The 12,094-nt window shown below is 43.3% G+C and overlaps 1 protein-coding gene across 4 annotated transcripts in view; it reads left to right on the plus strand.

Moving 5' to 3' along the window:
* The window catches only part of immp1l (inner mitochondrial membrane peptidase subunit 1), a 137,543-nt gene that overhangs the window by 474 nt on the left and 124,975 nt on the right, over positions 1 to 12,094 (plus strand). The window lies entirely within an intron of this gene.

The following is a 12,094-nucleotide window of genomic DNA, read 5'->3' on the forward strand; positions in this document are numbered from 1 at the left end:
GCATCGGGAAAAAACCCACACGGACACAGAGAGAACCTGTAGCCTCTGCACAGACAGTGACCCCAAGCTGGGATTAGAGCCCTGGTCCGTGAGGCAGCTGTGCTAACTACTGTGCCACTGAGATTTAAATTCAGTAGAAATTGTAAAGTTAACTGTAAGTGTATTTCTACGATAAAGTAACCCACCTGATTCCATTATTATTTATCTATTCGTATCTAAAAGGAAAAGAAATATTAAACTTGGAAACGAAGGGCACCAGTAAAACTTGCCTGAATTTGTGGGTGGCATGGTAGCACAGTGGTTAGCTCTGCCGGTTCACAGCTCCAGGGACCTGGGTTTGATTCCTGGCTTGGGTCATTGTGTGGAATTTGCGTATTCTCCTCGTGTCTGCATGGATTCCCTCCGGCTACTATGGTTTCCTCCCACCGTCCAAAGATATTTGGGTTAGGTTGATTGGCCATGATAAATTGCCCCTTAGAGTCATGAGATGCATAGGTTAGAGGGATTATCAGATAAATATTTGGGGATATGGAGCTAAGGCCTGGGTGGAATTGTGGTTGGTGTAGACTCAATGGGCCAAAAGGCCTCTTTCTGCACTGTAGGGTTTCTATGATTTCGCTGAATTAGTCTTGTTTTCCCTAATTTGGAATGCCAGAATTATGGATGCCAAGATTACTGTTTTTTTAAATTGTGATTTAACAACTTTGAACTTGAGAATGCGGTGCTGTAGTGGTATTGTTTCTAAACTAGTAATCCGGACAGCCTGGATAGGGATGCAGTGGTATAATGGTATTGTTGCTGAACTGGTAATTAGGACATCCAGGGTAATGCTTTTAGGAACCCAGATTCGAACGCTACCATGCCTGATGTTGAAGTTTGATTTCAATAAGAAAAAATCTGGAATTAAAAGTCTAATGATGACCATGAAACTGCTGCCAATTGTCATTAAAAACTCAACTGGTTCACTGATGTCCGTCGGGAATCTGCTGTCCTTACCTGCTTTGGTCTACATGTGACTCCAGGTCCACATGTGATTCTTAACTTCTCTTTCAAATGGCCTGGCAAGCCACTAAGTTCAGGGGCAGTTAGGGATGGGTAATAAATGCTGGTTCAGCCAGTGATGCCTGCATTCCATGAATAAAAAATAACTTTTCTTTTGGGGTAGAGAATTGTTTACAATGGCTTCTCTGGACCCTCTTGGATTGTTATTCCTGGTAACGTAAGGACCTTTCCTTGTCCCCCTCACCACCTTATTTCTCATCTATATCCTGCCCCTTGGTTACATCATCTAAAGTCACAATGTGAATTTTCACATGTATGCTGACAACAAGCACCCTGCTCTGCGTCACCACCCTCTCTCTTGTTTCCTTTCTTGTCATTTTAATCATCAGAGTATTTATACAGTATCCAATACTGGATAAAGAGAAATTTCTGCCAATGAAACTTTGGAACAGCTGAAACCATTGTTTTCAGTGTGAACTAAAATTTTGGGAGCAGTTTGTGGTTGAAAAGTCATTTTTGTCTTGAGTTTCCTTCTTCAAAACTGCAAAATCACCAACATCACCTAATCCCACCTCTAAAATATCTCTGACTCTGACCCTGTCTCCATTACTCTGCTCCTAAATCTCTTTTCCATGCTTTTTAAATCTCTAGACTCGACTATTCTAATGTTCTCCTGGTTGTCATCCCACATTGTACTCTCTGGAAGTCATTCAACACTCTCAATGACTGGAAGTCATTCAACACTCTCCTGCCTATGGCCTTAAGTCACCCCAAATCACATTTATTCACCACTTCTGTGCCTTCTGAGCTAAATGAGATTACGTCAAGTGATGCCTTTATTTCAAAATTCTCGTCCTTTTCAATTCAGTCCATGTCCTCATCCCATTCTGTCTCTGAGATCTCCTACAGCCTCGCTCACAATTCTCTGAGATATCTGTGACCATGTAATTCTGCCCTCTTGAATATCCCCAATTTTAATTGCTCCACTAATGGTGGAGCAACTTTCCGCTGACAGGCTGTAAGCTTGTAAGTTCCCTCCCTAAACTTTTCTAACTCTCTTCCCATCTTTAATAAAAACAGGAAGTGCTGGAAATAACAGCAGGCTTGGCAACGTCTTTGGAGAGAGAAACAGAGTTCATGTCTCAAGTCCAATGTGAGTCCTCTGTAGAACTCATTGGACTATTGGATCGGAAAGATTTACTGTTTCTTTCTCCACAGATGCTACCAGACCTGCAGTGTTTTTCAATAACTTTCTGTTTTAAGTTCAGATCTCTATCATCAGCAGTACTTTTACTCTACTTCTACATCCTCCAGTATAATGCTGTTACCTCTTTGGCCAACTTTTTGGCATTCCTGCCTATTATTGCAATATTGGACAGGTGATTAAAAGTGAGGTTGATTGTCTTGGGTTACAGAAAGATGTGGATGAGACAGTCAAATGGGTGGGTAAGTGGCAGGTGGAATTTAACCCTGAAAAATGTGAGGTGGTGCAGTTTGGAAGGAGTAATTTGACAAGGAAGTAGGCTATGAAAGGTCTGATGCTGGGAAGTTCCGAAGAACAAAGGGACCTTGGCATGTTTGTCCATGGATCTCTGAAGACAGAAAGGCAGCTAAATAGGATGGTGAAAAGGCACATGGCACACTCGCCTTTATCAATCAGGGTATAGATTACAAAAACAGAGAGGTCATGATGGAGTTGTATAGAACTTTAGTGAGATGCAGTTCTGGTCGCCACATTATAGGAAGGACATGAATATACTGGAGGGGGTGCAGGGGAGATTTACCAGCATACTGCCTGGGATGGAACATCTAAGTTATGAAGAGAAGTTGGGTAGCCTTGGGTTGTTTTCATTGGAACAGAGAAGACTGAGGGGGTGGTCTGATTGAGGTATTCAAGGTAATGAGGGGCATGGACAGGGTGGATAGGGAGCAGCTATACCCCTTAGTTGAAGGGCCAGTTATGAGGGAACACAAAGTTAAAAGGGGTGGAGATTTAGAGGGGATTTGAGGAAAACCTCTTTACTCAGAGGGTGGTGATGATCTCCAGCTGCCTGGGATGCCTCACATCCATTAAAAAGTACCTGGATGAGTACTCGATTATGAGCCAAGTGCTGGCAAGTGGGATTAGATGGGCAGTTCCGGGTATTTCATGCATCGGTGCAGACTCGGTGGGCTGAAGGACCTCTTCAGCACGGTAGTATTCTGTGATATTTGGCTCAGTGCCAAGTTTTGCTTTACAATGCTCATGTGAAGTGCGTTGGGATGTTTTAGTACATTAAAGGATCTACATAAGTTGATAGATTGGACATGTATTTAAATATGATTGAAATAAGAACAAAAAGTACTGGAAACACACTGAAGGCCTGGCAGCATCTGTGAAGCGTCAAAGAGAATTAATACTTCAGACCTGTGACCTTTCATCAGTATTCCGATTGGGTTGCTTTAATTGCGAGTCATTTTAATTGTTGGGCTTATACAGCATAAATACCAAACCCAATTAAACTGATAGAACTATGCAGCAGAGATTGCAAATCTTTTTTGTTGCAGGTAGAGTTGTATTTATTTTAAGAACTACCTATATCAGTCATATTATATATACGTTGTGTTTAATTAATCCAAGAGCAGCATTCTTTATTCCAACTTGTTAATTTAGTTTAAAGTTTGCTTTTATACTAAAAGATATACAGCATAAACCTGCGAAAATAGCCCAGTGTAAAACTTGAGCTTAAGAATATATTTCAAAGACCATGGGGATAAAATTCCATATTTCTGGTTGCACAAACAGGCAATAGTGAATCAATACTTTGCTTCACATGCCAGTCAATTCCATCTTACGGTAAGGTGAATAGAATTTTTGTTAGCCAATGTACTTTTATACAACTGGAGTCTGTTGCTCGTGATTGCGATTGAATTTATTGCATTGGCTACTTCTGTGCATCATTTTACTATTTTGAAATGAACTACATAAAAATTATAAGAAAGCATTAGATTCCCAGAATCTTACAGCATGTATCATTAAAGGCCAATTGTATCATCTGCCACTCTTGTATTGGCCCTTTGAAAGAGCTGTCTTCATTTAAGAACATAAGAACATAAGAAATAGGAGCAGGAATAGGCCATCTAGCCCTTCGAGCCTGCCCCGCCATTCAGTAAGATCATGGCTGATCTGTCGTGGCTCAGTTCCACATTCCCGCCCTCTCCCCATAACCCTTAATCCCCTCTCTTATCAAAAACCCATCAACCCTCGTCTTAAAAATATTTAGCGAAGTAGCCTCCACCACTTCAACGGGCAGAGAATTCCAGAGATTCACCACCCTTTGAGTGAAGAAGTTCTTCCTCAACTCCGTTCTAAACCGCCCCCCCTTTATCTTGAGGCTGTGCCCCGTAGTCCTACTGTCCTTTCTGAGCGGGAAGAGTCTCTCCACCTCTATCCTATCCATCCCATTCATCATCTTATATGTCTCAATGAGATCCATGCTTCAGATTTTTGTTCTACACTCTGCAAAATAGCTGTCTTCACATGCAATCCCAGTTGCCTTTTGAAAGTGTAATCTTTCATGTAGTATGTTCCAGATCACAACAATCTTCTCGGGAGTGAAATAGTTTCTCCTCATTTCCACTCCAGTTGTTTACCAATTATTAAATTTGTGATCTCTGGTTGCTGACTTATTATCCAAAGGAAACAGTTTCTCTCTCATAATTTTGACTACCTCTATTAGGCATCTATTAGAATTTTCTCTGCAGGAAGGAGAACAATCTCAGTTTCTGAGATTGGGAATAATGGAGGGGCATGTGATGTGCTGTTTCTGTATGATGTGGGAGCTGGTGGACCCCAGGGTCCTTCCATGTGACCATGTCTGCAGTAAGTGCAGGTTGCTGGAGGAGCTCCTGAGCTTCAGACACTGAGGCTCATCAGGGGGAGGGAGGGTGCCATTGATAATGGGGTGCGAGAGACATCCACCCCCCCCTGGACTGGCTCACTCTAAGGGTCGGGAACAGGAGGGGGCTGCTGAGAGGAGGAAGGAGGGTGGGGACCGGAGGAAGGAGGGTGGGGACCAAATGCCTCAGCCTCTCAATCTGCATAACAGGTTTGAGGTTCTTGCTTCCAGTGTGGACGAGAACGAGGGCTGTGAGGTTGGTGAGCAAACTGCACATGGTACAGTGATGCAGGCACAGAGCATTGACAAAGAGAAGGTGAAAAGGAATGTAGTGGTAATTGGGGATAGTGTGGATAAGGATATTGACACTGTCCTTTGTCACAATGACAAAGAGCACAGAAGGATGTGTTGTCTGCCTGGTGCTCGGGTTCAGGATGTTACACCTGGGCTGCAGAGGAACCTGGAATGGGAGGGTGAGAATCCGGTCATTGTGGTACATGCGGGTGCCAATGACATAGGCAAAATGCGAACTGAGGATCTGGGGAGGGAGTATGAAAAGCTGGAAATGGAATTAAAAAGTAGAACCGACAAGGCGGTTATCTCTGGATTACTGCCTGAACCGTGTGCAGACGGGCGTAGGGTTGATAAGATTAAGGAAGTGAATGGGTGGCTCAGGGATTGGTGTGGGAGGAATGGGTTTGAATTTATAGGACATTGGCATCAGTATTGGGGTAGGTGGGACCTGTTCAGGTGGGATGGTGTTGGTCTGAACCGTGCTGGGACCAGAGTCCTGGCGAATCGTGTAGATAGGGCTTTAAACTAATTGGCGGGGGGAGGGTGCGAGGGTAGGTGAAATTACAGGGTCTAAAGTAAAGGAGAGGGTACAGGTATTGGAAGAGGCCAAGGATGTCCCTATAATAAAGGGAGTAGGGTGCGTGAGTAAGGTTGGTGACGTTCCTGCAAGTAGGGTCCAGGTGAAGGCTGGGATGAAGGCACTTTATCTGAATGCACGAAGCATTTGGAATAAAGTGAATGAGCTGGTGGCGCAGATCAGCACAAATGGATATGATCTGGTGGCCATTACAGAGACGTGGCTGCAAGGTGACAGACTGGGAGCTGAATGTACAGGGGTATCAAGTGTTTAGGAAGGATAGGCGGGAGGAAAAGTGGGGGGGGGGTGCGTAGCTCTGCTGATTAAGGATAGCATCAGGGTGGTAGTAAGGGAAGATATAGGAGCCAAAGAGCAGAAGGTGGAATTGTTGTGGGTGGAGATTAGGAACAGCAAAGGGAGGAAGATGCTGGTGGGTGTCGTCTATAGGCCCCCAAATAATGATCTGGAGGTGGGGCGGGCTGTTAACGTGCAGATAAATGCGGCATGCAGGAATAGAACGGCGATAATTATGGGGGATTTCAATCTACATATTGATTGGTCAACCCATGTTGGACGAGGTGGGCTTGAGGAAGAGTTCTTGGAATGCTGCTGGGATAGTTTCCTTGAACAGTGTGTGTCGGAGCTGACGAGGGAGCAAGCTATCTTGGATCTGGTGTTATGTAGTGAGGCAGGTAGAATTAGGGACCTTGTGGTGAAGGATCCTCTTGGGAAGAGTGATCATTGTATGGTGGAGTTTCTGATCAGATGGAGGAGGAGAAAGTGGGTTCCTGGACCTGTGACCTTTGTTTGAACAGAGGGGAGTACGATAGGATGAGAGAGGAATTTACGAATGTTGATTGGGGAGCACATTGGAAGGTAGGTCTGCTGAGGAACAGTGGAGGATCTTTAAGGAGACCTTTCTTGGTGCTCAGCACAAATTTATTCCTGTGGTTAAAAAGGATCGTAGGAGGAGAGATAATCAGCCGTGGATAACGAAGGAGGTAAAGGAGAGTATTAAATTAAAAGCGGATGCGTTTAGAGTAGCTAAGAGTAGTGGGCGAGAAGAGGATTGGGAGAGGTTTAAATATCAACAAAGAATGACGAAGAAGTTGATAAAGAAAGGTAGGATAAACTATGAAGCTGGGCTAGCGCTAAATATAAAAAAGGATAGTAAGAGTTTTTCTAAATATATAAAAAGGAAGAGGCTGGCTAGGGTAAACGTTGGACCCTTAGAGGATGAGAGGGGGGACTTAGTGGTGGGGGATGGGGAAATGGCTGAGGCCTTGAATAACTTTTTTGCTTTGGTCTTCACGGAAGAGGACGTGAATAGTTTGCCGGGTGTTAGCGATGGAAAGATGGCAGGAGTGGAGGGCTTGAATGACATTATTGTTACTAGAGAGGCAGTGCTTGACAGACTGAAGGGAGTGACTGTGGACAAGTCCCCAGGACCGGATGGAATGCATCCAAGGGTTCTGAAAGAAATGGCGGAGGTGATAGTGGATGCCTTGATGATCATTTTCCAAACCTTGCTGGATTCCGGGGAAGTGCCGGAAGATTGGAAAACGGATAATGTTACACCGTTGTTTACGAAGGGTGGCAGGCAAAAGGCAGGGAATTATAGGCCGGTTAGTTTAACGTCTGTTGTAGGTAAAATGCTTGAATCCGTAATCAAGGAGAAAATAGCGAGGCATCTTGAGGAGAATTGTTTGATAGAGCAGACGCAGCATGGTTTCGTTAAGGGGAAGCCGTGTCTGACGAACTTATTGGAATTCTATGAGGATATGTCTAGTGCGGTGGATAGAGGAGAACCGGTGGATGTGGTGTTTCTTGATTTTCAGAAGGCGTTTGATAAGGTGCCTCACAAGAGGTTGTTACAGAAGGTTAGGGGGCATGGAGTTGGGGTAAGGTGTTAGCGTGGATAGGGGATTGGCTGTCAAATAGGAGGCAGAGAGTGGGGGTCAATGGGTGCTATTCAGATTGGCGGTTGGTGACTAGTGGAGTGCCCCGGTGCTGGGGCCTCAGCTATTTACCATTTATATAGATGATCTGGAGGAGGGAACCGAGTGTATGGTGTCGAAATTTGCTGATGACACCAAGATTGGTGGAACGGCAAATTGTGCGGAGGGTGTGGAAAGTCTGCAGAGGGATCTAGGTAGGCTGGGTGAATGGGCCAGGAACTGGCAAATGGAATTTAATGTTGGCAAGTGTGAAGTTGTCCACCTTGGTCGGAATAATGGTAGGAGGAACTACTACTTACATGACGAAAAACTGCAGCATGCTACGGTGCAGAGGGACCTCGGTGTCTTTGTGCATGAGTCGCAAAAACCCAGCCTGCAGGTGCAGCAGGTGATCAGGAAGGTGAATAGGATGCTGGCCTTCATAGCGAGGGGGATTGAATATAAAAGTAGGGAGGTCTTGCTGCAACTGTACAGGGCACTGGTGAGGCCGCAGCTGGAGTACTGTGTGCAGTTTTGGTCGCCGCACTTATGCAAGGATATTTTGGCCTTGGAGGGAGTGCAGAGGAGGTTCACTAGGCTGATGCCGGAGTTGAGCTATGAGGAGAGGCTGAATAAACTAGGCTTGTACTTGTTAGAGTTTAGAAGAATGAGGGGAGATCTCATTGAGACGTATAAGATGATGAATGGGATGGATAGGATAGAGATGGAGAGGTTCTTCCCGCTCAGAAAGGACAGTAGGACTAGAGGGCACAGCCTCAAGATAATGGGGGGGGGGGGGCGGCGGCGGTTTAGAACGGAGTTGAGGAGGAACTTCTTCACTCAAAGGGTGGTGAATCTCTGGAATTCTCTGCCCGTTGAAGTGGTGGAAGCTGCCTCACTAAATATATTTAAGACGCGGGTAGATAGGTTTTTGATAGGCAAGGGGATTAAGGGTACTGGGGGGAAGGCGGGAAAGTGGAACTGAGCCACATCAGATCAGCCATGATCTTATTGAATGGTGGGGCAGGCTGGAAGGGCTAGATGGCCTACTCCTGCTCCTATTTCTTATGTTAAAAAAAACAAAGAACAACCCAGCATGGGAAACAGGCCCTTCGGCCCAACAATTCTCTAATTTCTTTGCATAACTGAAATCTGTAATTCCTGATGAATCTTCTCTTTACGCTCTCTTAGACCTCCTATTTCTTATGTTATGTTATGTTAAGTCTGCTGTCCAGAATTGTACACAATATTCCAGCTGAAGCCTAACATTCATTCATACAGATTTAGCGTGACTGATTTGTTTTCGTATTCAATGCCCTTCTTATAAAGCCAGTTACCCCATGGACTTTCTCTGCAATCCTTCGAGGATTTCTAAATCCACTCTCCAGATCGTTTTCATCTACAATCCCCATAAAATATACCATTTAGAATATACTGCCTCTCTGTACAGTTTCTCCAAAAGTGTGCCACATTTATCTGCATTTAATTGTGTCTGCCCATTTGATCCATGTCCTGTGACCTATGAACTTGTGAAGTCTGCTACGATCCTGCTCATTGTTTATTATGTTGCCAACTTTTACAGACTTCAACAATGTACCCCCTTTGCCTAAGTCCAGGACAATTACATACAACAAGAAAAGCAACTGTATTAACACTGACCCCATACGGATCTCATAGAATGCTTCTTTCCAGGCAGATGAATCCCTTAGCCAACTACTTGTTTAGATTTTGAAATGTCACCAGTCTAATGACACCTCTTGCTTTCTGTAGTCTTCTGACTAGGCTATGCAGCAGACATCCTTAGACCAGTTCCGTAAAAGCCCCTCACAGAAATGGACTGAAAAGGAACAGTTGCCCTTATACTTGCAACATGGTGTCAGACAGTCACAAAAAACAAATTTTTGAGCACTACAAATGGAGCAGAGAACCCAGAACACGGGTTCAAAATCGGCAAGAAAGGCTGCAAGTGAGACAACACAGAAAGACGCACAGAAAACTAAAAAACTTCCAAAAAGCTACTAAAAGACAAGGACAAAAGACAAACACTCATGAGCTGCAAGAAAAATTATTGGCTGTGGGGGAAAAAGGAAAAGCAGACAGAGGCTGCAAATAAAGTAATGAGTGAGTTAAATGGCTGCAGTCAATTTTCCAAGGCCATCTCCAGTCCAAATGAAAAACTGGCAGTTTTTTCACTCATTGGCAAAACTGAGATTACAACAGGCTTAATAAACAAGCCTGAACCAATAAGAGTAGCCATACTGTTAACACTGCTGGGGAGGGACTGCTGCAATATGTATACCACCCTAAATCTAACAGATAAGCAGTGGAAAAAACAAGGGATTTTGCAACCCTTGAATGCACAATTTGAACCTGATTGGATGTTGCATATGAACGTTATGTATGAAACACCAGATTTCAGAGTGAAAATGAGACCATTGTGCAGTACGTCATGGCAGTAACAATGCTAGCAGAAGGAGGTGAATTTGGACAGCTGAAAAGTGATCTGATTAAAGGAAATTGTTCTTGAGCATAAGAGATCACTTGGTGAGAGAAAATTAGACTAATGCTCAAGCAAACCATAGAGTTGTGTTGAAGTATAGAAGCTGTGAAACAACAACTAAAACATGGCAGAGCAGAGTGGTGATGCATTGTACTGAGAGGCAGTCTAAACCAAAAGTGCTGAGTAATCGCAGACAAAATGCAGGATGCAAATGGACAGGAAAAGAAGAACTGCCTAGCGTGAGCAAAGCAGTATTTTAACTGCAAGAAGCAAAATCATTTTGCACACAAGTGCTTAGCCAGAAGAAAGCAACACAAGCATATACAGATCACCACTGGAGAGATTTCACCAGATTGTTTCATGAACAACTATCCATGATACAACAGGTTGGATAAATCAAGTCCATAGGCAGCAAATGGTTTGTGACTGTTACCAAGATGACCACAGAGGGAAAGCATCAAGTGAACAAAAATTGTCAGGTAGACATAGGCGTGTCATAGAACTTTACAGAACTGTGTGAAGCAGCTCAACATGGCAATCAAAAGTAAGATTGGGGTTATATGATGGCACAAGACTCATATCAAGAGAACAAGTTATTCTGACAACCCAATACAATGGCCGGAAGAAAGATCTTGAATTCCAGATCATAGCTGGGATGCAACAGCTATTTATCTCAGCTGAAGAAAATATGAAGCTTAAGGTGGTAACTCTGAACATGCCAACACAGAACAGGCAACAAAAGACCCAGAGAGAGGGGAAATAAAAGACTCAAGAAAGGGAGACAATATTCAAGTGAACCACAAGATGCTTGCTCACCACATCAGTCTATATGGCCTGTTCATTAGAAGCTTCTAAAATATTGTTCTTGATATCTTCATTTTAAGTTTAATGCCATACATTAGGATATTGACAATAGGCAGCATGTTATGACAACATTCAAAATGCATAGTTTTCATAAACTTTTGTTATGGAGTTTGCTTTAAAATGTACATCATTTTTATATCACATGCAAACTGATCTTGAGTAAACAAAAATCACTCTATTTCCTCTATTTTATTTTCTCTTTATGTTTGCCAAAAATATTACTTGTAGTTTATTTTCACCACGTTACGAAGGAAAGATGAAATACCTTTCAAAAGTAACTGACATTAAAATACATGTTTTGGAGTGGAGTACATGCTTCGTACCAGGATTGTTTAAAAAAAATTGAGCTTTTGGTTGCTTTTAAACTGTAAGATTGATAAGATATTCCCCACCTGGCTGTATTAGTGCAACTGCACCAACACCCAAGCAGCCAAACGCTGTTCAAGGCAAAATAGTCCACATGATTAACAGCCCAACTGCCACTTTAAATATCCACACTCTCCATTCCTTGTGCGCTGTGACCCACAATGTGTACCATTTACAGGATGCGGTGCAGCAACTCACCAATACTTTGACAGCTCTTCCAAGATCCATGACCTTCACTATCTCATCAGGCACATTGAAACATCATCACTCCCAAATTCCAAACCATACATAATCTTTCATTGGTTATTTATCATCATTCCTTCGTTGTCGCTGGGCCAAAATTCTTTCCCGCCGTAACAGCATTGGTGGAGCACTTCCACCACATGGTCTGCAGCAGTTCAAATAGATTGCCCAACAAAAACTTAAGAGCAATAAATCCATCTTGCCAATTACATCCACATTCTGAGAATGAATTTTTTTTTAAATGTGCACATTCCATCTCTGTTGTGGCACCTTTGTGAGAGGTAAATGCATTAAGGGTGTGTCTTGAAACATTTTATTGCATTGAAACACTATATAAATATCAATTATATAAGTTGTCATAACCGCACCTGTTCCACCATTCGTTATGATCATGGCTGATCATCCAATTCGACAGCCTGATCCCATCTTCCCC

The sequence above is a fragment of the Carcharhinus amblyrhynchos genome, chromosome 6 (assembly GCF_965287045.1).
Source record: "Carcharhinus amblyrhynchos chromosome 6, sCarAmb.v2.hapA, whole genome shotgun sequence".
Lineage (NCBI taxonomy): Eukaryota > Metazoa > Chordata > Chondrichthyes > Carcharhiniformes > Carcharhinidae > Carcharhinus > Carcharhinus amblyrhynchos.